The following is a 23313-nucleotide window of genomic DNA, read 5'->3' as shown; positions in this document are numbered from 1 at the left end:
GTTGTACGTGACCACTGAAGTCTAAGCCTTGGAAATGACCTTTAGTTCAATTAGTAGGTTACGTGTCTCTAAATTTAGACACTGTTGAAGAAGTCTTTTTTTCAAATTCTTTTCTGTCTCCACAGCCTCCACAGCCTGCACAGCTGCTGTGGTTTAACAGTTGACTCAAGTTTTAAGTAGGTTTTCTTTTTACTCATTTCTGGGACTCAGTCAAGTGTAAGCATTAGAGCAACATAGTACAAGGCAACCGAGAGAAGTAAAATATCAATTTCTGCAAGAAGTGAAAAGTGAATAAGGTGAAACTATTTTTCTAATACTGTACAACGCTGTGATTTTTGGTTGCCATTGGTCCAAACAAATGTTATTGTTTCCTTAAAATACTACATTAAACTCATCATGATCATTGATGTCCTTTTGCTTCAATAGTCACCCAAAAAAACAAACAACATCAAATGTCAAACAAGAACAAATTCTGCAGATGCTGTGAGTCCTGATGAAGCATCTCAGCCCGAACCGTTGATTGTTTACTCTTTTCCATAGATGCTGCCTGGCCTGCTGAGTTCCTCCAGCATTTTGTGTGTATGTTGTCAACATCGAATGTATTGCTTCTCAGGTAAGATACAACCAAATTAAAAACTAATCCTACCATTCTTCCCATTCAGAAATTGCTTTTGTTTCACTTTTTCCAGTGGTAAGAACACACTCTCCGAAAAAGTGGAATAGTCTCTACCTCTTTTAGTTCCAGTAGCAAAACTTCCTGTGATTCAGCCTTCTGCAATTTGTTTCCATTTTTCTTCTTGTCCTTAGTGACTGTTAAATCGGTGGTCCTTGTCCTTGTGGATTTTGTTCTGAACATTCATTTACAGCCAGTTCAATCTTCTGAACCAAATGGTTATTTCTTTGTTGGACCACATGCTTACTAATGTGAAAAATAACCATAGTTTGCATTGTAAGGCAGCCCTGAGACTACATCCATTAACTTTTATCAGTGTCTTTGTGTGCTTGAAGTCAAGTCATATTATTGTCGCAAACATGAGGAAATCTGCAGATGCTTGAAATTCAAGCAACGCAAACAAAGTGCTGGTGGAACGCAGCAGGCCAGACAGCATCCATAGGAAGAAGCACACGAGGTCTCGGCCCGAAACGTCGACTGTGCTTCTTCCTATGGATGCTGTCTGGCCTGCTGCGTTCCACCAGCATTTTGTGTGTGTTGCTCATATTATTGTCCTCCTTTTCTGTCACCTTCATCTCATCTCCAGTTTGAATTCCACAAATGAAACTATTTCTCTTCTTCTGTTGCTACACCCATGAGGATTTCCCTTATTTGACTGTGTAGAATCCTTAACATTTGCTGCCACCCACCGTTCTGTTTCCCTTAACCTCTCTCTTCCAAAAGTTGGTACCAAAGCATTCTAAGGCTATGCCCACACTAGACCGGATAAATCCGTAACCAAAGCTTTTTCTCTTCGTTTTGACCCTCCGTCCACATTGAAACGGCGTTTTCCTCCCCCCGAAAATGGAGCTTTTTAGAAACGCTCTCCAGAGTGAATAAATCTGAAAACGCCTAATATTCGGCGTAGTGTGTACGGGGTAACCGGCTATTTTTAAAACTGCTGTCATGACGTGCCAGAACAAATGGTGGTGCATTTCATTGTTTTCTTGAATGCAACCTCCAACACCACAACAATCTCTGACAATAGATTTGTAACAGCCTAATGTAACATTGTATGGAAATACAAGATAACACTGATGCAGACATGTTTTATACATTTAACAAGGTGCTTTATTAATGTATTGCTTGTGCAAACATTCAATAGATGCAATTGTCACTTTTGCCCAGTTAACTCATTTTATTGCAGATGTTAAATACAGCAAAATAATACCCAAAGACATGGCAAAAGTAAAGGCAAACAAATGAGGTAAAAGCAAATTTCAATTTTGCCCAGTAACAAGCCTTATTGTATTTAGTTGTAGCTGTTGTCCCTTTCATCGATGAAGAGACTATGGCTGTAGGAAACATTTCTGGACAAACGCGCACCAAGTTTTTCGTTTGGCAATTTCCTTTTAAGTTTTTCTAGTCTGTAACTGGACAAATGTGCACGAAGTATACCGTTTCCTTTTCGCTTGTTTTCTGTAGATGTGTCCTGCACATGCCCAGTAGGAGGAGATTCGCCCGAATACCCGTTTTAATGTGGACAGAGGTATTTTCAAAAACGCCTAGTGTGGACGCCTGTTGTTTTTTTACGTGAAACCGGCGTTTCCAAAATTATCCGGTCTAGTGTGGATGTAACCTCAATAGCGGGCAGAGGACACAGGAAATACATCACTTGCTTTCCGAGTAAAGACAGGAAGAAGGCAACACAGAGGTCTTGTTTCGAACAGGTGTTAGTTATTTGCATATGTATGCAAAGTTCCTTTCCCAGAACCAGCCTGCTCAGATCTTAACTAGCTCTGGGCCAGCTGGATTCAGGTAAAGTCAGTCAGATTTGGCCCAGACAGCTGCTTACATGTGTGATGGAACCACGTTATAAAGGTAAATTTCTTGTAAAATACTTCTCTGAACTTGCTCTTAAGTCCCACATCAAATAATTTACAGCCTCCCACAATAACCCAAAATTCAGTGCTAAATCACCATTGAGATGAGCAATGTGCAGGCAACTTGCTGGTATCATTTCATCAAATACCATTAGAACAGGCCTCACACAATTAATATGTACAAAATATTTCTTAATATTAAATATTAAGACATTCCAAAAATATTCTTAATACTTGACATGTCGCCCACTCATTTGATAAAGGCAGGTGCATCGATAGCTGTAGATCTCAAGTCATGAGCAGTGGAAAGCTACTGAATGAGAGAGCAATCAGTGTTGCTGTGGGGTGTGGAGGTTGAAATATTAAACATTAGCTTCATTTGTCACATGTACGTTGAAACATCAAAACATACAGTGAAGTGTATTGTTCTGCATCAACAATCAGCATAGTCTACAACCTGCAAGTGTCGCCATGATTCCGGCACCAACAGCGCACGCCCATAACTTACTAACCCTAACTCCTATCTCTTTGAAATGCGGGAGGGAACCAGAGCACCCAGAGAAAACCCATCCAATCATGGTGAGAACGTACAAACGTCTTACAGACAGTGGCGGGAATTTAACCCCGATCTTCCAGCTGGCACTGTGAAGCATTATGCTCACCACTACCCTCCCGTTACACCCATCAATAAATACTCCAGCAGAGGCATGGGGAGAAGGAAAGACATGATCAGTAGCTGGTGGTAAGGAAACTTGAGTGGGTTATGATCTGGCGGGAGATGTTGACTATAAGACATAGGAGCAGAATTAGACCAGTTGGCCCATCAGGTCTGCTCCACCATTCCATCATGGCTGATTTATTTTCCCTCTCAAATCCATTCTCCTGCCTCTTCCCTTCCCATAGCCTTTGATGCCCTGACTAATTGAGAACCTATCACCTCTTCTTTAAATATACTCAATGACTTGGCCTCCATAGCTGTGTGTGGCAATGAATTCCACAGATTCACAACCCTCTGGCTAAAGAAATTCCTCCTCATCTCTATTCTAAATGACATTGCTCCATTCTGAAGCTGTGCACTCTGGTCCTAGACGCACTCATTAGAGTAAATATCTTCCCCCACATCCACTCTATCCTGACGTTTCAATAGATCCACCACCATCCCCCCCCCCCAAGTCTTCTAAACCCTGGTGAATACAGGCCCAGAGCCATCAAATGGTCTTCATATGTTAACCTTTTCAGAATCAGAGACAGGTTTAATATCATTGGCATAAGTCATGAAATTTGTTAATGTTACGACAGCAGTACAATGCAATACATTACAATATAGAAAAAAACTGAATTACAGAAAAAACATATATATTTATAGTTAAATATATATGTATGATAATTACATTAAATAAGTAGTGCAAAAACAGAAATAAAAAAGAAACAATTGAGGTAATGTTTGTGGGTTTAATGCCCAATCAGAAATTGAATGGCAGAGGGGAAGAAGCTGTTCCTCAATCACTGAATGTGTGTCTTCAGGCTTCTGTAATTCCTTCCTGATGGTAACAGTCAGAAAAAGGCATGTCTTGCATGGTGGGCATCCTTAATGATGGACGCCGCCTTCCCAAGCTACCACTCCTTGAAGATTCATTGGATACTAATGGTGGCTAGTGGCCATGATGGAGCTGAATAATTTTACAACTCCCTGCAACGCTCTTCGATCACGTGCAGCAGCCCCCACTCCTCTACCCACCCCCTCCCCCATACCAGGTGGTGATGAAGCCAATTAGGATGCTCCCCAGTGTACAACTGTAGGAATTTGCAAGTGTTTTAGGTGAAACACAAAATCTTCTCAAACTCCAAATGAAATATAGCTGCTGTTTTGTCTTCTTTGTATCTGCATAAATAGGCTAGAGGCTAGAGACTTGGCAAGAGGCTAGAAGCTGGAGGCTGGAGTCTTCAGGCTTGGGGCTAGGCAGGAGGCTGGAGGCAGGGGACTTGAGGTGAGGCGAGGCTGGAGGCTGGGGACGAGGCGAGGCTGGAGGCTGGAGGCAGGGGACTTGAGGCAAGGCTGGAGGCTGGGGACGAGGCGAGGCTGGAGGCTGGCGGCAGGGGACGAGGCGAGGCTGGAGGCTGGCGGCAGGGGACGAGGCGAGGCTGGAGGCTGGAGGCAGGGGACGAGGCGAGGCTGGAGGCTGGGGACTTGAGGTGAGGCGAGGCTGGAGGTTTCGGGCAGGAGACGAGGCGAGGCTGGAGGCTGGCGGCAGGGGACGAGGCGAGGCTGGAGACTGGAGGCAGGGGACGAGGCGAGGCTGGAGACTGGAGGCAGGGGACGGGGCGAGGCTGGAGGCTGGGGACGGGGCGAGGCTGGAGGCTGGGGACGGGGCGAGGCTGGAGGCTGGAGGCAGGAGACGAGGCGAGGCTGGAGGCTGGAGGCAGGAGACGAGGCGAGGCTGGAGGCTGGAGGCAGGGGACTTGAGGTGAAGCGAGGCTGGAGGTTTCGGGCAGGGGACGAGGCGAGGCTGGAGGCTGGAGGCAGGGGACGAGGCGAGGCTGGAGGCTGGGGACTTGAGGCGAGGCTGGAGGCAGGGGACTTGAGGCGAGGCGAGGCTGGAGGCAGGGGACTTGAGGCGAGGCTGGAGGCTGGGGGCGAGGCGAGGCTGGAGGCAGGGGACTTGAGGTGAGGCGAGGCTGGAGGCTGGGGACGAGGCGAGGCGAGGCTGGAGGCAGGGGACTTGAGGTGAGGCGAGGCTGGAGGTTTCGGGCAGGAGACGAGGCGAGGCTGGAGGCTGGAGGCAGGCGACTTGAGGTGAGGCGAGGCTGGAGGCTGGGGACGAGGCGAGGCGAGGCTGGAGGCTGGGGACGAGGCGAGGCGAGGCTGGAGGCAGAGGACTTGAGGTGAGGCGAGGCTGGAGGCTGGGGACAAGGCGAGGCGAGGCTGGAGGCAGGGGATGAGGCGAGGTGAGGCTGGAGGCAGGGGATGAGGCGAGGCTGGAGGCTGGGGACTTGAGGTGAGGCGAGGCTGGAGGCTGGGGACTTGAGGTGAGGCGAGGCTGGAGACTGGGGACGAGGCGAGGCGAGGCTGGAGGCAGGGGACTTGAGGTGAGGCGAGGCTGGAGGCTGGGGACGAGGCGAGGCGAGGCTGGAGGCAGGGGACTTGAGGTGAGGCGAGGCTGGAGGTTTCGGGCAGGAGACGAGGCGAGGCTGGAGGCAGGCGACTTGAGGCAAGGCAAGGCTGGAGGCTGGGGACGAGGCGAGGCGAGGCTGGAGGCAGGGGATGAGGCGAGGTGAGGCTGGAGGCAGGGGACTTGAGGTGAGGCGAGGCTGGAGGCTGGGGACGAGGTGAGGCGAGGCTGGAGGCAGGGGACTTGAGGTGAGGCGAGGCTGGAGGTTTTAGGCAGGAGACGAGGTGAGGCGAGGCTGGAGGCAGGGGACAAGGCGAGGCGGGAGGCTGGAGGCTGGAGATTTGAGGCGAGGCTGGAGGCTTGAGGCTTGAGATGAGGCTTGGCTCCACCTGGGCAGGGCATGGATCACCACCCTATAGAGGCAAGGGACAGGAAGGGACAGAACCAACCCCAGGTAACGGCAAGACGGCCTGGCTTACCTGGGCGGAGGCAAGGGACAGGAAGGGACAGAACCAACCTCAGGTAACGGCAAGACGGCCTGGCTTACCTGGGCAGAGGCAAGGGACAGGAAGGGACGGAACCAACCCCAGGTAACGGCAAGACGGCCTGGCTTACCTGGGCGGAGGCAAGGGACAGGAAGGGACAGAACCAACCTCAGGTAACGGCAAGACGGCCTGGCTTACCTGGGCAGAGGCAAGGGACAGGAAGGGACGGAACCAACCCCAGGTAACGGCAAGACGGCCTGGCTTACCTGGGCGGAGGCAAGGGACAGGAAAGGAGCTAGGTACAGGGTGACTCCAGGACTGGATAGCAAGACAAAGGCAAGGCTACTGGCAAAGCAGGGCGAGACAGAACTTCAGGCGAGGTGAGAGTTACCAGCAAACAAGGCAGGGCTTCAGGCGAGGAAACAGAAGGCAGAGGAAGGGATCCAAGGAGTAAGGACAAGAACAATCTAGCAACCACACCCTGGTCTCTGAAGGTATTTATGCAGCCAGCCCCAACTAGCATCAAATGCCTCAATTAGCTCAGCAAGGACAGAAACCGGGTAGATAGGAAAACCTGGAGCAAGGGTCGATGGACCAGACCATGAACCAGCATACAGACTTCATGGACCGGAGTATGACATACATTTGTTTTGGTTTTCAGTGTGTTGCTGGGCTCATTCATTCTCTCCATCCACCATCTGTCATTTAGCTCACAGGGTTTTTGGCTGGACCTCTACTTTCTGGTGTCCAAAAAGCTCGTACTTTTTCCTTGAGGAAAGATGGAGCTTCCGATCCTGGAACAACTTACCTTTGCAGTTAATTATCTTCTCAATCTCCTGGTCAGTCTTAACAAACCAATTCTAATTCTTATTGGTAGTGAAGCCAGGAGAGCAAACTATAGTGGACTTCGTGGCAACTCCATGGTATCTGTAAATTGAGCGTTGCCAGGCTATTTAAAAATGTTGTTTTTAGGGTCCTTGATAAATTGAACACTGATCCTCTTGTGACAACACTTCTGTTGATGTTGATCATTTTGTGACCAGGTTGATGGTGACAATAGAATGTATTAGACAGTAATCTTTCCAGCTGTCATTGGAACTTAAAATAAAATGGTGATACCCAAATTTGTTTCGATAATTATATAAGGTGCCAATGCTTGGACAATAGCTGTTGTCCTGATTACTTTTGAATGTCCTTTTGCCAAAACAGAGAGCTTGTTACTTGGAGGCCCATTCCAAGCATTTTGTCAATAAATGGACCCTGTTAGAGTTAGCCCTCCCTACCCTTTGCTGATCACATCTTGGAGGCAGATCATGTTGCTTCTCACTTTGGCATTGAAAGACCAATTTGTCTCCCTTCAGAATGTACACCAGGAACTTTTCAAGGTTGAAGTAGAAGTTCTCCCTAGGATCATCTGAAGCTGCTGGACCTGGTATGTGTGCCTTAATGGCTGCACTGTATCATTCCTGGCCCCAGTATCCCGCTGCTCACCAACCTACAGTTCCTGCCCTTGTCCTTATCTGCACACCAAACCAAATTCTCAGCCCTGGACTCCAGCTGCACACATTTTTGCATGAGGTGGAACTTGTTTACTCAGAAGTTGGTGAGAATGCGGAATGAGCTGCCAGTGGAAGTGATGGATACAGGTTCAATTCCAACATTTAAGAGAAGTTTGGATAAGTACATAGATGGGATGGGTGTGAAGGGTGATAGTACAAATACAGGTCATTGGGACTAGACAGTATAATAGTTTGAGCCAAAGGGTCTGTTCTGTGATGTAATGCTCTATGACTCTGTGACTTTAAAAGATTTGATTTATTCATTGTGCACGGAGTGAAGACATAGAACTGTCATTCTGAATGTCTTGAGAAGTACTTTAGTTGAACTGCATTCAGAAAATATCCACATTGTAAATGTGAAGGCTATTATTAGATGTTCTATATCCCAGTAAAAACAATTTAATTTCAACGTTTACAGTCTGTTAAGAATGAAACGAAAAATACCCTACTCGTATAAAAGTGGTCAACAGGGCTATATTAGAGCGCTGAATTCTGTTAGAAGGGCAAATCCATTGTTCTAGTCCTTATCGATGCTCATTCTGAATGGAACAAAGTTCAACAATGGGATTTGACACAGCAGCAGAATGTGCAGTCATGAATTTGAGCTCTACTTTCATAATTGAAGAGTCAGTTTTAGAAAACTAGACCTTAGGTCAGGCCATTTGTGCCTGAATGCTTGCTGCAAAGGGTCAGTTCGCTCTCCGATATCATTCAACCCATAGCAGTGAAACAAAAATGTCTGGGTGCATGCTTAGTAACACACACAAAATGCTAGGGAAGCTCAGCACTCAGCAGTCAGGCAGTATCTATGGAAAGGAATAAAGAGTCGACGTTTTGGGTGTGGACCCTTCATCAGGTCTCATGTCATCACCTTCTTGCTTGTCCTCCTTCCCCTTCCCCTTCCCCTTCCCCTTCCCCTTCCTCTTCCTCTTCCCCTTCCCCTTCTTTCTTATTCTCGCATCTTCCCACTTCCTTTTCAGTCCTGTTGAAGGGTCTTGGTCCAAAACATTAACTCTTGATTCATTTCCATAGATGTGCTGAGATCCTCCAGCATTTTGTGCATGTTGATCTGCAGAATCTCTTGAGCTTTTGGGTGCATTCTTAAGGACGTTTTGAAGAGACAAGATTTCCAAGATGCTTTACTTCTAACTATTGATCATTTTTTATCGAATATTTTAATCAGGTATCACACAACATTACATTCTACTGCAGGATTCACTTCAGCAGAGATGTTGTTATATCATTGACGTTGAACACTATTGAATCTACTACACTCCAGCTTGGAGGAGAACCATAGAACCATAGAAACTACAGCACAGAAACAGGCCTTTTTGGCCCTTCTTGGCTGTGCCGAACCATTTTCTGCCTAGTCCCACTGACCTGCACACGGACCATATCCCTCCATACACCTCCCATCCATGTATCTGTCCAATTTATTCTTAAATCTTAAAAAAGAACCCGCATTTACCACCTCGTCTGGCAGCTCATTTTACACTCCCACCACTCTTGGTTTGAAGAAGCCCCCCCCCCCCCCCATGTTCCCTTTAAACTTTTCCCCCTTCACTCCTAACCCCTGTCCTCTGGTGTTTTTCTCCCCTTGCCTCAGTGGAAAAAACCTGCTTGCATTCACTCTATCTATACCCATCATAATTTTATATACCTCTATCAAATCTCCCCTCATTCTTCTACGCTACAGGGAATGAAGTCCTAACCTATTCAACCTTTCTCTGTAACTGAGTTTCTCAAGTCCCGGCAACATCCTTGTAAACCTTTTCTGCACTCTTTCAACCTTATTTATATCCTTCCTGTAATTTGGTGACCAAAACTGAACACAATACTCCAGATTCGGCCTCACCAATGCCTTATACAACCTCATCATAACATTCCAGCTCTTATACTCAATACTTTGATTAATAAAGGCCAATGTACCAAAAGCTCTCTTTACGACCCTATCTAACTGTGACGCCACTTTTAGGGAACTTTGTATCTGTATTCCCAGATCCCTCTGTTCCACTGCACTCCTCAGTGCCTTACCATTAACCCTGTTTGTTCTACCTTGGTTTGTCCTTCCAACATGCAATACCTCACACTTGTCTGTATTAAACTCCATCTGCCATTTTTCAGCCCATTTTTCCAGCTGGTCCAAGTCCCTCTGCAGGCTCTGAAAACCTTCCTTACTGTCTACTACACCTCCAATCTTTGTATCATCAGCAAATTTGCTGATCCAATTTACCACATTATCATCCAGATAGCAGAGGAACTGCAGCTGAAACAAAATGTCTCTGCATGGATCTTTATTATTCATTGGGAAAGAACAAAGAGAAACTGTTCAAACAATACAGGGAAGTGAAAGTGCTAAAACTGACAAACAAGAGCAACTTGTAAAGTGTGATAATGGTGAAATAGCACAAGTCTGAGCAAAAACAGTATCTTCAAATTGGAGCAAAGGTCGGATGACAACAAAAGACATTCCAGGTGTGGATATAGAACAAGTTGCTAAAGAGGTAACACAAGTCAATAGTGGGTTGAGAGCAGATTTTTTATATCAAGAAATCAACATCAGAGATCCAAATATAGTTAAGAAGTACCAAGTATCTGAAAAGACCAGCTTATTGACTGAACTGCAAATGTTTTGTATTTGGAAAATAGTCTTGTCAATAAGTCAATGCAGTGTGGTACTCTTATTCAAGTGCAAGTTTAATTGTCATTCAACAATACATGAACACCCATGAATACAGCGGAATTAAACAGATTTACTCCAGAACTAAGGTGCAATACACAGTACCAACAGTCGCACACAGCACAAGGCACATATACGGCAGTAAGCTCATTAAGATAGCAGTAAAATACAGTCACACAAAAAAAAGTCCAAGACCCTGAATGTTGCAGATATCTTCAGTCAAACACAATATAGCTTGTCTTCTGCTGAGCAAACACTAGGGGGCAACACCTGCTCCAGCTTGGAATACCAACTCTGATACCTCTCTCCTGGGCGGCTGTAAACAGGAAACACTGCTGCTCGAGGCCTAGTCATCTCTACAACTGAGTCTACACAGTTCCACCACCGTCTGCCCATGCTGCCCGCTGATAAATTAGTGAATCGGGCTTGGAGAATTCCTCATTAACAACATCCACCAGATTGTTGCAATCACAGGAAAAATGATTTGGACTTCACACAATGACTCCTCCAATGCCTCTGTATTGCAGGCAGCAGCACGATCCACACCAAGTCCCGCTCCTTCAGTTTCTCCACCAATGAGCAACTCGCTGATGGGGTAGACCTGTTGTACCTGTTTTAAGCAGCAGGATCTTGCAATCGTAAAAAAAATGTTTTAAAAGATCAGTAACACCTTTGGCTGACCCTGTAGCAGCTGCTGTGATTGAATGCATCGCCACCTTGTATGTAAAAATATAAATGAGTCATACGTATATGTGTGAAGTAATGGCACAATGGTATGTGTAACAAGGACAAGTAATAGTTGTAACAATGAGTTAACACGTTCTGAAGTTCCTTATCTTTCCTAGGGAGTATTTAATTTCTTGGAAGCTCTACTCAATTGGCTTATCCACACCAGTTAATCACAACTCTGTCTTGACAGCCTTGTAGTTGAATGGCACAAAACGGTTAAAGGTAAAAGTAAATCTATTATCAAAGTACATATACGTCACCTTATACAACACTGAGATTCACTTTATTGTGGGCATACTCAATAAGTCTATAGAATAATAACCACAACAGAAAGACCGAACCAACTTGGGTGTTCAATTAGAGTGCAAAAGACAGCAAGCTGTGGAGTAAAAGAAGAAATAATAATAAAAAATAAATAAGCAATAACTATCAAGAACATGAGATAAAGAGACCTTGGAAGTGAGTCCATTGTTTTGGGAATATTTCAATGATGGGGCAAGTGAAGTTGTTCACTTTGGTTCAAGAGTTTGATGATTGAGGGGTAGCAACTGCTGCAGAACACGATGGTGTGAGTCCTGAGCCTCCCATACCTTCTTCCTGATGGCAGCAGTGAGAAGAGAGCATGGCCTGGATGGTGGGGTTTCCTGATGATGGATGCAGCTTTCCTGCCACAATGCTCCATGTAGATGTGATCAGTGGTGGGGAGGTCCTTGCCTGGGATAGACTGGGCCGTCTGTATCCATTACTTTTTGTAGACTTTCTTTTCAAGGGCATTGGTGTTTCCATACCAGGCTATGATCCAACAAGTCAATATACTATCTATAGAAGTTGGTAAAAGATTAAGATGTCATGCTGAATCTCCACAAACTCCTCAGGAAGTAGAGGCACTGCCATGCTTTCTTTGCAATTGCACTTCCATACTGGGCCCAGGACAGATCCTCCAATATAATAATACCGAGTGCTTTAAGGTTGCTAAACCTTTCAACTCTGATCCTCCAAGAAGGGGTGGCCCATGGACCTCTGGTTTCCTTCTCCTGAAGTCAATAATCAACTCCTTGGTCTTGCTGACATTGAGTATGAGGTTGACCACTCAGCCAGATTTTCAGTCTCCTTTCCATATGCTGATTCATCACCACCTTTGGATTTGGCATACAACAGTGGCGTCATCAGCAAACTTGAATATGGCATTGGAACTGTACTTAGTCACACAGTCACAAATGTGAAGTGAGTAGAGCAGGGGATGAAGCACACAGCCTTGTGGTACGCCTGTGCTGATGGAGAGGAAATTCAGTATCCAATTGCACAGGAGTATTGAGGCCAAGGTTTTGGAGCTTACTGATTAATTTTGAGGGGATGATGGTATAGAATAGTGAGTGGTAGTTGATAAAAAGCATCCTGATGTATGCATCTTTGCTTTCCAGATATTCCAGGGTTGAGTAAAGAGCCAATGAGATGGTATCTGCTATGGACCTGTTGCTCCGGTAGGCAAATTGGAGTGGATCAGTTGCTTCTCAGGCAGGAGTTAATATATTTCATCACCAATCTCTCAAAACACTTCATCATGGTGGATGTAAACACAACTGGGTGATGGTTATTGAGGCAGTTCACCATGCTCTTCTTGGGCACTGATACAATTGAAGCCAGCTTGAAGCAGGAGGGTACCACACACTGCCAAAGTGAGAGATTACAGATCTCAGTGATCACACCAATCAGTTGATACTTGGCCGGGTACCCCATCTGAGCCGGATGCTTTAAGTTTTTTTCTTATATTGCAAAACTGAAATGAATTAAATCACTATTCAATATTGACTCTTGTACAGCCAAGACTTCAAGCACTTCTCTTTCATATTCCATTGACATCTCTCAGCTTAGAATAAGAATAATGTATTGTCCCAGGGACAGGGCTGATCAAACATGCACAATTTCAATTCTTTCTGAAGATTACAGATTTTGAGTAATAAAACATTTTATGTTGAAAATGCTTGTACTGAAATGTTGGTTCAATTATTCAAGTGTAAATTTGCAACCTTCTTTAAATAGGAAACTATGACAAATCATAAAGACCAGTTACTTCTTCAATTTTGTTCCATGTTGCTAGACAAGTCTACATCTAGCATCAAAACCAATTGCCATGACAACAAAGGACCTCAGCAGGGACAGTGAGGGAGAGCATACTCTAAAAAATTACGCTTTTATCCCCATCATACTGAGGAGATTGTATTTCTTAATTGTAAAGTCAATCCTCACTTGCGAAGACATTTTATCTTCCTTCATAAACCTTTCAAAACCTAAATCATTCCAAAAGAGTTTACAGGCCAATGAAATCCCATTCTGTTCTAAACAAAATAGAACTCATTTCCTGAAATCTATCAGGATGAATTTAACTGAAATCATTATCAGAGGTTTCATTCAAATCTGACATGCCTTTAGGCAAATTAAGTTGTTCAACGAGGTACCACAATTTCCTGGAATTAGCTGAGCCATGTAAGTGAAGATTATTGGAAATGTATTTCACATGTAAGTCAATCTGCAGACTTGAGCAATGGAAGAAGACAAGCAAGATCGTGGATATATTAGAGAATTCAAGGGTCTAGTGTGAAGGAGGCACTGAAGGAACTAAAAAGTTGAAAGTAGGGTAGCTGGTGAACTTGAAAAATAATATTCAGCAGTTGGAGTACAATGTTAACAAATGTGAGGTCATCAACTTTGGAATGAAAAATAGAAGATTATATTATTATCTAAATGATGGAGGATTGCTGCATTCTGTTGTGCGGAGGGCTTGGGGGTATTTGTGCAGCACTTGCAAAATGTAGGTTTGCAGGTGCAACAGGCTATCAATAAAGCAAATACTTTATACTTTATTGTTGCCAAACAATTGATACTAGAAAGTACAATCATCACAGCGATATTTGATTCTGCGCTTCCCACTCCCTGGATTACAAATCGATAGTAAATATTAAAAATTTAAATTATAAATCATAAATAGAAAATAGAAAAATAGAAAGTAAGGTAGTGCAAAAAAACCGAGATGCAGGTCTGGGTATTTGGAGGGTATGGCCCAGATCCAGGTCAGGATCCATTCAGCAGTCTTATCATAGTTGGAAAGAAGCTGTTCCCAATCTGGTCGTACGAGTCTTCAAGCTCCTGAGCCTTCTCCCGGAGGGAAGAGGGACAAAAAGTGTGTTGGCTGGGTGGGTCTTGTCCTTGATTATCCCGGCAGCGCTGCTCCGACAGCATGCGGTGTAAAGTGAGTCCAAGTACTGAAAATTGGTTTGTGTGATGTGCTGCACCGTGTTCACGATCTTCTGCAGCTTCTTCCGGTCTTGGACAGGACAACTTCCATACCAGGTTGTGATGCACCCTAGAAGAATGTTTTCTACGGTGCACCTATAAAAATTAGTGAGGGTTTTAGAATAGAATAATTCTAAAAATAGAATGTTGGCTATCATTGTTAGAGGGATTGAATTTAAGAGCACAAAGGTTATGCTGAAACTATACAGGGTACTGGTGATGTCTCACCAGGAATAATATGTGCAGTTCTGGTCTCCTTACTTGAGGAAAGATAGGAAGCAGTGCAGAGGTGCTTTACCAGGTTGGTTCTGGAGATGAGGGAGTTAGCCTCTGAAGAAAGGTTGAGCCTCATGGAAATCAGAAGAATAAGGAGGGATCTTATAAAATTATGAAAGAGATAGATGACAGAGAGCCAGGAAAGTTCTTTCCACTTGTAGGTGAGAATAGAACAAATGATATAGCCTCAAGATTCAGACAGTAGATTTAGGATGGAGATGAGGAAGACCTTCTTTTCCCAGAGAGAAGTGAACCTGTGGAATTCTTTGCCTTATTAAATACACTCGAGATACAGTTAGATTTTGGCAAGTAGGAAAATTAAGATTTATGGGAAAAATGCAGTTTGATAGACCAAATAGCCTACTCTTGCTCTTATTTCACATGGTCATTTGTTCTTATTATAAATCCTATGAATCCAATAATTTACATCCTATAACTTGAAGACAGTGCATGGAAATAGTGCATGCTTTTTCTGTTGACCTCCAAAGTTTGACCGACTCTATAATTGTCCCTGAAGAGTGAAAGATAGGAAATGTGACTCCACCATTAAAAAAATGAGATGGAGGAAGAAAATAAGGAACTAGTGATAGGTTAGCCCAATGTTAGTGGTAGGGAAGATACTGGAATCCATAAGGATGCGCATAAGAGCATGATACCTTGGTAATAATAAGGACAGTGCAAACATGATTTATGAAAGGAAAACTATGCTTGACTAATCTGCTGGAGTTCTTTGTATTATGATTGGTGAATTAGATATGGGGAAGCCAGTAGAAGTGTGGTATTTAGAGTTTTGGAAGTTCCCACACACAAAGGAGGTCAAAGCAAGGGGAAATGGGGTAATGTTTTGACTTAGCTTGAGAATTGTAGAATTAATGGAAAGCAGAGTGGGAATAAATAGACCTGCTCTAGCTGATATGCTGAGTCTGATAGATCAGTACTTTGGTACAGCTTTTCATGATTTATTTCAATGACTTGGCTGTGGAGAGCCACAGACCAGATCTCCAAGTCTGATAACCATACCACATTAGCCAAGATTGTGTGTCGGGAACAGGATACCAAAATACTTCAGACAGTATGCATCAGCTGAATGTTTGGGAGAGAACATGGCAAATGAAATATAATGTGGAAAATATGAGGCCATCAGTTTCAGTGCACATAACAAAATAGAAGATTATTGTTAAGTGGTGACAGATTGGGTGGTATAGATATTCAAATTGACTGAGATGGTGGAAAGCCAGCACTCAAGTGCAGCAAGTGATTAAAACACTGATGATATGTTATTAGCAATTGTTTTATTATAGTCACATGTACCGAGAAACAGTGAAAAAATTGTTTGGCTTTCCATCCATACGGATCATTCCAAAATTTTAAATGCATTGAGTTAGTAAAAAGGGAAAGACAATAACTGAACACAGAATATTGTGTTAAAGTTACCATCACAGAGAAACTGCTCTTCCTTTTTGAAGTTTTCAAAGATTTGGCGTGCTATCTAAACCTTGGACAAACTTTTATAGATGTCTGTTGGAAAGTATATTGACTGGCTGCATCACAGCCTGATATGGAAATACCAATGTCCTTGAGTGGAAAATCCTACACAAGGTAATGGATATGACCATCACAGGTAAAGTCCTCCCCACCATTAAGCAGATCCGCACAGAGCATTGTCGCAGGAAAGAAGCATCCATCATCGGGAATCCCCACCACCCAGGTCATGCTGTCTTCTCGCTGCTGTCATCAGGAAGAAGGTACAAGTACAGGAACAGTTGTTACCACTCAACCATCAGGCTCCTGAACCATGGGGAATAGCTTCATTTGCTACATCACTAAACTATTCTCACAATCTACGGACTTGCTTTCAAGGACTTTTCATCTTATGTTCTGAATATTTATAGTTTATTTATTTATTATCATTATCGTTATTGTCATTATTTCTTTTTTTTCTTTATTTTTGTATTTGTACAGGTTCCCATCTTTTGCATACTTGTTGTCCACCAAGTTGGAGCAGTCTTTACTGATTCTTTTATGGATTGACTGAGTATGCTTGCAAGAAAATGAATCTCAGGGTTGTATATGGTGACAAATATGTACTTAGATAACAAATTTATATGGAATTTTGCTGTTAACATGTAAGATGCAAGGTCCATGGCTTGGAAATCAAGAGTTCCTCTTTATCATAAAAGAAGTCTATTTAAGTGTTTAATAACATGGGATGGAAATTGTCCTTCTGCTTGGGTGAAGCACGTTATCAAGCTTTTGTATCTTGTGTCTGATGGAAAGGGGGAGAAGAGAGAATGCCATGTTTTGGAGGGATCTTTGATTATGTTCGCTGATTTCCTGAGGCAGTGAGAAGAGAAGGCAAAGTCAAAGGAGACATAATGAATTTCATTATCCTTCTGAAGAACCAGAGGTGCTGGTGTACTTCCTTGGTCAAGGCATCTACATGGTCTATGTGGTTGAACCAGGACATGCTATTGGTGATATTTATATCTTAATTTCCTTATGTTATCCTTGATTATGAGACAACTTGATTACATGAGTATGAAAGTCTCGTTACAATTGGAATAGGGCCTGAGTGTGCAGTACTGTGTTCAGTTTTGCTTTCCTTATCACAGAAAAAATGTACTTGCTGTAGCAGGAGCGTAGTGAAGGTTAACAAGACCTGTTCCAGAGATGGCAACTTTACAGTTTGAGGAATGATTGTGTCGACTGGGACAATTAGAGTCACAGAGTCACAAAGTCATCGAACACTATGGCACTGAAATAGGTTCTTGGGCCCATCTAGTCAAAGCCTAACAGTTATTCTGCCTAGTCCAATGGATCTGCACTGGGGACTGGACCACAGGCCTCAGCTGTCCATGTACCTGTCCAAACTTCTCTAAAATATTGAAATCAAACTCACATCCACCCACTTTCTCTGGCAGCTTGTTTCACAATCACACTATCCTGTGAGTGCCAGGTTCTGTGCCCATTATTGTTCATAAACATCACCAAAGGTGTCTGCAAACTCTCTAAATAATTATCTCTGAACAAACTGATGCCATCATTGATTTTTAACTTGCAGTGATTAGTGGCAACTCATACACTAGGTGGAACAAACCACACTAATCACACTCTTCCACCTGACACCCACTAACCTGCAATGGCTTTCCCCCAGCTCCATGGTAACAGTTTAATCTACCATGCTGGGGCTGCTGCGTGAAGTCAAATCATAAACAAGAGAAAGTCTGCAGATGCTGGAAATCTGAGCAACACACACAGAATGCTGGAGGAACTCAGCACGCCAGGCAGCATCTATGGAAAAAAGTGCAGTCAATGTTACGGGCCAAGGCAGGACTGGAGAAAAAAAGATGAAGAGTAGATTTAAAAGATAGGGAGTGGGGAGAGAGAAACACAAGGTGATAAGTGAAAGTGGGAGGGGGAGGGATGAAGTAAAGAGCTGGGAAGTTAATTGGTGAAAGAGATACAGGGCTGGAGAAGGGGAAGACTGATAGGAGAGAACAGAAGGCTATGGAAGAGACAAAAAGGGGGAGGAGCACCAGAGGGAGGCAATGGGCAGGCAAGTAGATAAGGTGAGAGAGGGAAAATGGGATGGGGGCATTAAAGAAATTCGAGAAATCGATATTCATTACATCGATTACATGTGAAAAAGACTAAGGAACTGGTGGTAGACCTGAGGAGAGCTAAGGTACCGGTGACCCCTGTTTCCATCCAGGGGGTCAGTGTGGACATGGTGAAGGATTACAAATACCTGGGGATACGAATTGACAATAAACTGGACTGGTCAAAGAACACTGAGGCTGTCTACAAGAAGGGTCAGAGCCGTCTCTATTTCCTGAGGAGACTGAGGTCCTTTAACATCTGTCGGACAATGCTGAGGATGTTCTACGAGTCTGTGGTGGCCAGTGCTATCGTGTTTGCTGTTGTGTGCTGGGGCAGCAGGCTGAGGCTAGCAGACACCAACAGAATCAACAAACTCATCCGTAAGGCCAGTGATGTTGTGGGGATGGAACTGGATTCTCTCACGGTGGTGTCTGAAAAGAGGATGCTGTCTAAGTTGCATGCCATCTTGGTCAATGTTTCCCATCCTCTACATAATGTACTGGGTGGGCACAGGAGTACATTCAGCCAGAGACTCATTCCACCGAGAGGCAGCACAGAGCATCACAGGAAGTCATTCCTGCCTGTGGCCATCAAATCTTACAACTCCTCCCTTGGAGGGTCAGACTCCCTGAGCCAGTAGGCTGGCCCTGGATTTATTTCATAATTTACTGGCATAAATTACATACTACTATTTAACTATTTATTGTTCTATTACTATTTATTATTATGGTGCAACTGTAACAAAAACCAATTTCCCCCGGGATCAATAAAGCATGACTATGACTATGACTATCAGGTTGGAGGCTGCCCGGACGGAATATAAGGTGTTATTCCTCCAACCTGAGTGTGGCCTTACTGCGACAGAAGAGGAGGCCATAGATTGACATGTCAGAATGGGAATTGGAAGTGGAATTAAAACAGGTGGCCACTGGGAGATCCTGCTTCTTCTGGTGGATGGAGCCTAGATGCTTGGCGATGCGGTCTCCCAAACTACATTGGGTCTCATCGATATACAGAAGGCCACAGCAGGAACACTGGGCACAGTATACGACCCCAACAGACTCACAGGTGAAGTGTCGCCTCACCTGGAAGGACTGTTTAGGGCCCTGAATGGTAGTGAGGGAGGAAGTGTAGGGGCAGGTGTAACACTTGTTCCACTTGCGAAGATAAATGCCAGGAGGGAGATCAGTGGGGAGGGACTAATGGACAAGGAAGTCACGAAGGGAGCGATCACTGCAGAAAGCAGTAAGTAGTTGGGGGGAGCGATAAAGATATGTTTGGTGATGGGATCCCGTTGGAGATAATGGAAGTTCCGGAGAATTATGTGCTGGATGCGGATAACCAATCAAGTTCCCAGCTTTTTACTTCATCCCTTCCCCCCCCACCCCCCCGTTTCACCTGTCACCTCATATTTCTCTCTTCCCTACCCCTAGCTTTTAAATCTACTCCTCATCTTTTTTCTCCAGTCCTGCCAAAGGATCTCGGCCCAAAATGTCGACTGTACTTTTTTCCATGGACGCTGCCTGGCCTGCTGAGTTCCTCCAGCAGTTTGTGTGTGACGCCGTGTAAAGTGCTCTTTATATGCTGACTTGCTTCAACGTGGCAATGATGTGGCAGCTAAGATTTTTGCAGACAGCTGATGTCAAGAAGTGAAGCTTCGCCACACGCTGTTGCAAGAAAAGTATTCAAACAAGTTTTCAATCGATTTTCACCAATATTGTGATATTTTATCAGTAACACGGTAATGCAGTTAGCAACATGCCCCACACTTGTTCATCAAGTCACTTTGCAGGTATTTATCTCTATACATATACTCAGTGATTACTTTATTCGGTACACTTGTACACCTGCTCCTTATCACAAGCATCTAATTAGCCAATCACCTGGTGGCTGAATCAATGAATTTAAGCATGCAGATATGGTCAAGAGGTTCAATTGCTGTTCAAACAATGAGAAGAAATGTGATCTAAGTGACTTTCACCATGGAATGATTGTTGGTGCCAGACAGGGTGATTTGAGTATCTCAGAAACTGCCGACCTCCTGGGATTTTCACTCACAACAGTCTCTAGTTGACGGAGAATAGGGTAAAAAACAAAAACAAAACATCCAGTGAGCGGTAGGTCTGTGGGTGAAAGCACTTTGTCAATGACAGAGGTCAGAGGAGAATGGCCAGACTGGTTCAAGCTGACAGGAAGGGGACTGCAACTCAAATTACTGTGCATTAAAACATTGGTGTGCAGAAGAGTGTCTCTGAGTTCACAGTACGTCAAACTTTGAAGTGGATGGGCTACAGCAGCAAAAGACCATGAGCATACTCCCAGTGGCCACTTTATTAGGTACTGGGGGTACATAATTTGACTATACACAAAGCACAAGTTCAACACCATTGTGTTATGAAGTTAAGTGGAGAGCATTAGGGTGAAGGAAGTCGAGAGATGACTTGATAAAGATGTACAACATGATAAGAGGAACAGATCAGAGATTACCAGAGACTTTTTCCCAGTCTGGAAAATAGCTAACATGAGGGGCATGGCTTTAAAGCAATTGGAAGAAAGCATAGAGGAGTATCAGAGGTAAGGCTTTTATATAGAGCACGTGTGTGCATGGAATGTGTTGCCAGGGGTGGTGCTAGAGGCAGATATATTAGGGGCATTGAAGAAACTCTTAGCTGGGCACTTGGATGATAGAAAAATGGAGGGCTACATAGGAGTGAAGGGACAAATTGATCTCAGGGCAGGTTAAAAATCAGCACAACATTGTACGCTCAAGTCCTGTAACTTCAAAACATGAAACTAATCGAAAGAAAAACACAGCAGGGAATAATGTGTATGCTTCTTAGTTTTACTTTTAGTGTGGTGTACACATATGACATGGTGATGTAATGATATAGGCCATTCATGTAGTTTTACACATAACTCATAATGAATTATTAAAACAACAAAGCATGTTCAAACAATACGGTTACAATATTCATCAAATATTATTAAATACTGTTGTATGTTCCACAGCGCATGACATTCATTCAGCTCTACTGGCTCAACACTAAACTCCGCACTCATTCAGTACTACTCTCAGTCAGTACTCTCTCAGCACTACTTCGACAATACATAGAGGTCTGCGTCACCACTGCATGCAGCATTCCCTGCTGTGTTGCTTTAGCGCTACACACAACTCCAGTTTTTATTTTAGGTTATTGTTTCAGAGATACAATTGGTAACAGGCCTTTTCAGCTCAATGAGCTCATGCCGTCCAAGTACACCCATGTGACCAATTAATCCATTAGCCCATACGTCTTTGGAATGTGGGAGCACCCGGGGAAAATCTACAAGCTCCTTACAGACAGCCACAGAAATGATCCTGGGTGACTGGCCTTTAATAGGTTTACAGTAACTGTTACACTGCCATTATACAATAGAGCAGAGATTGAGTTTGTATATCTAGCAGGAGCAAAGGATGCTGGGAATGATGAGGGTGGAGTGCCATGGGAAGGCTGTGGGTCAGGTGACAGACAAGGAGTACCAGGGGCAGGGGCTGACACGGGTGCAGCCACACGCAGCCCTGAGACATCAGGCAAGGTCTTTTGATTCCAACCTATTGGTTTATTGATCATTACAAAATATCTGTCTGGTGCTTTCTGCTCCCTCCCCTCTCCCTTCCCCTCTTCCCCACCATGATTCCCCTCTCCCTACCCCCTTCCCATTGTCAGTCTGCAACAGAGACCCACATCAGAATCAGATTTATCATTGCTCACATTTGTCATAGAATATAGAACATAGAAATCTACAGCACATTACAGGCCCTTTGGCCCACAATGTTGTGCCAACCATGTAACCTACTCTAGAAACTGCCTAGAATTTCCCTGCGGCATAGCCCTCTGTTTTCTAAGCTCCATGTACCTATCTAAGAGACTCTTAAAAGACCCTATTGTATTTGTCTCTACCACTATTGCTGGCAGTGCATTCCACGCACCCATCACCCTCTGTGTGAAAAACTTACCTCTGACATCCCTTCTGTACCTACTTCTAAGTACCTTAAAGCTATGCACTCATGTTAGCCATTTCAGCCCTGGGAAAAAGCCTCTGGCTATCCACACAATCAATGCCTTTCATCATCTTATACACCTCTATCAGGTCACCTCTCATCCTCCGTCGCTCCAAGGAGAAAAGGCCAAGTGCACTCAACCTATTCTCATTAGGTACGCCCTCCAATCCAGGCAACATCCTTGTAATTGTCATGAAATTTGTTTTTTTTTGTGGCAGCAATAGAGTGTAATACATAAAATTACTACAATACTGGGCAAGTAATAAAAATAATTAAAACAGCAAATGATAGATAATCATAATTTCAGCAATCTATTAATAACTTCTTTTGTTCCTGTCTTGTGATTGTTTTATTTTGCCAAGCAGATCAGATTATTGTCTATTGAGAATATATTGCATTTTGTACTATGCAGATATTTCTTGTACAGTACTTCTCTTTTCCCAGGTAATATCAGGATGAGTCCCAACCTGCCACCAGTTCATCCTAACTGAAAGTATATTCAAATTTTCTTTTGTAGTTAGTTTTATTCGGAAATTAAGAAAGGAGTTGATGTTTCCCAAAAACAAAAACAAAAAAAAAATTGCTGGAAATACTCAACAGAACAGGCCAGGCAGCAACTGCAGAGAGAGAAAAAATAGGGTTTCAAGTCAAAGTGCCTTCAAAACTAGGACAGGTATAACACCTCTTCCACTCTAAACTTGAACACATCAACTTGAATGAAAGTTAAAATATATTCAAGTGCTGGACATCTGAAAGAACTACTGAAAACGCTATGAACACCTAATAGGTAAGGCAGCATCTGTGGAAAGAGAAGCACAGATTCGGCCTGCACTTGGGTATCTTCAGGAGCGATTTGGAAGACGTGCACCTTTAGGATGTAGTCCTGCGAATGAGCCGATGTCGCCAAATGAAGTGTCACGGGTGATTGAAACACTGAGAGAGTGAGCGCAGCTGTCGGAGGCCTCTGTACTCGAGCGATACCTCTCTCTTTCGATGGTGTGTAAGA

At 43.9% G+C, this 23313-nt stretch overlaps 1 long non-coding RNA gene across 1 annotated transcript in view; it reads left to right on the top strand.

The window, feature by feature from the left end:
* Window positions 1–227: 227 nt before the first annotated feature.
* LOC140199733 (uncharacterized) overlaps window positions 228–23313 on the top strand; it is a 96332-nt gene continuing 73246 nt past the window's right edge. Inside the window, exons 1-2 of the long non-coding RNA XR_011886478.1 lie at window positions 228–296; window positions 541–613. This is a non-coding gene — a long non-coding RNA (uncharacterized lncRNA). The remainder of the gene's footprint in view (window positions 297–540; window positions 614–23313) is intronic.

The sequence above is a fragment of the Mobula birostris genome, chromosome 6 (genome assembly GCF_030028105.1).
Source record: "Mobula birostris isolate sMobBir1 chromosome 6, sMobBir1.hap1, whole genome shotgun sequence".
Taxonomy (NCBI): domain Eukaryota; kingdom Metazoa; phylum Chordata; class Chondrichthyes; order Myliobatiformes; family Myliobatidae; genus Mobula; species Mobula birostris.
This window is presented reverse-complemented; position numbering and strand designations above follow the sequence as displayed.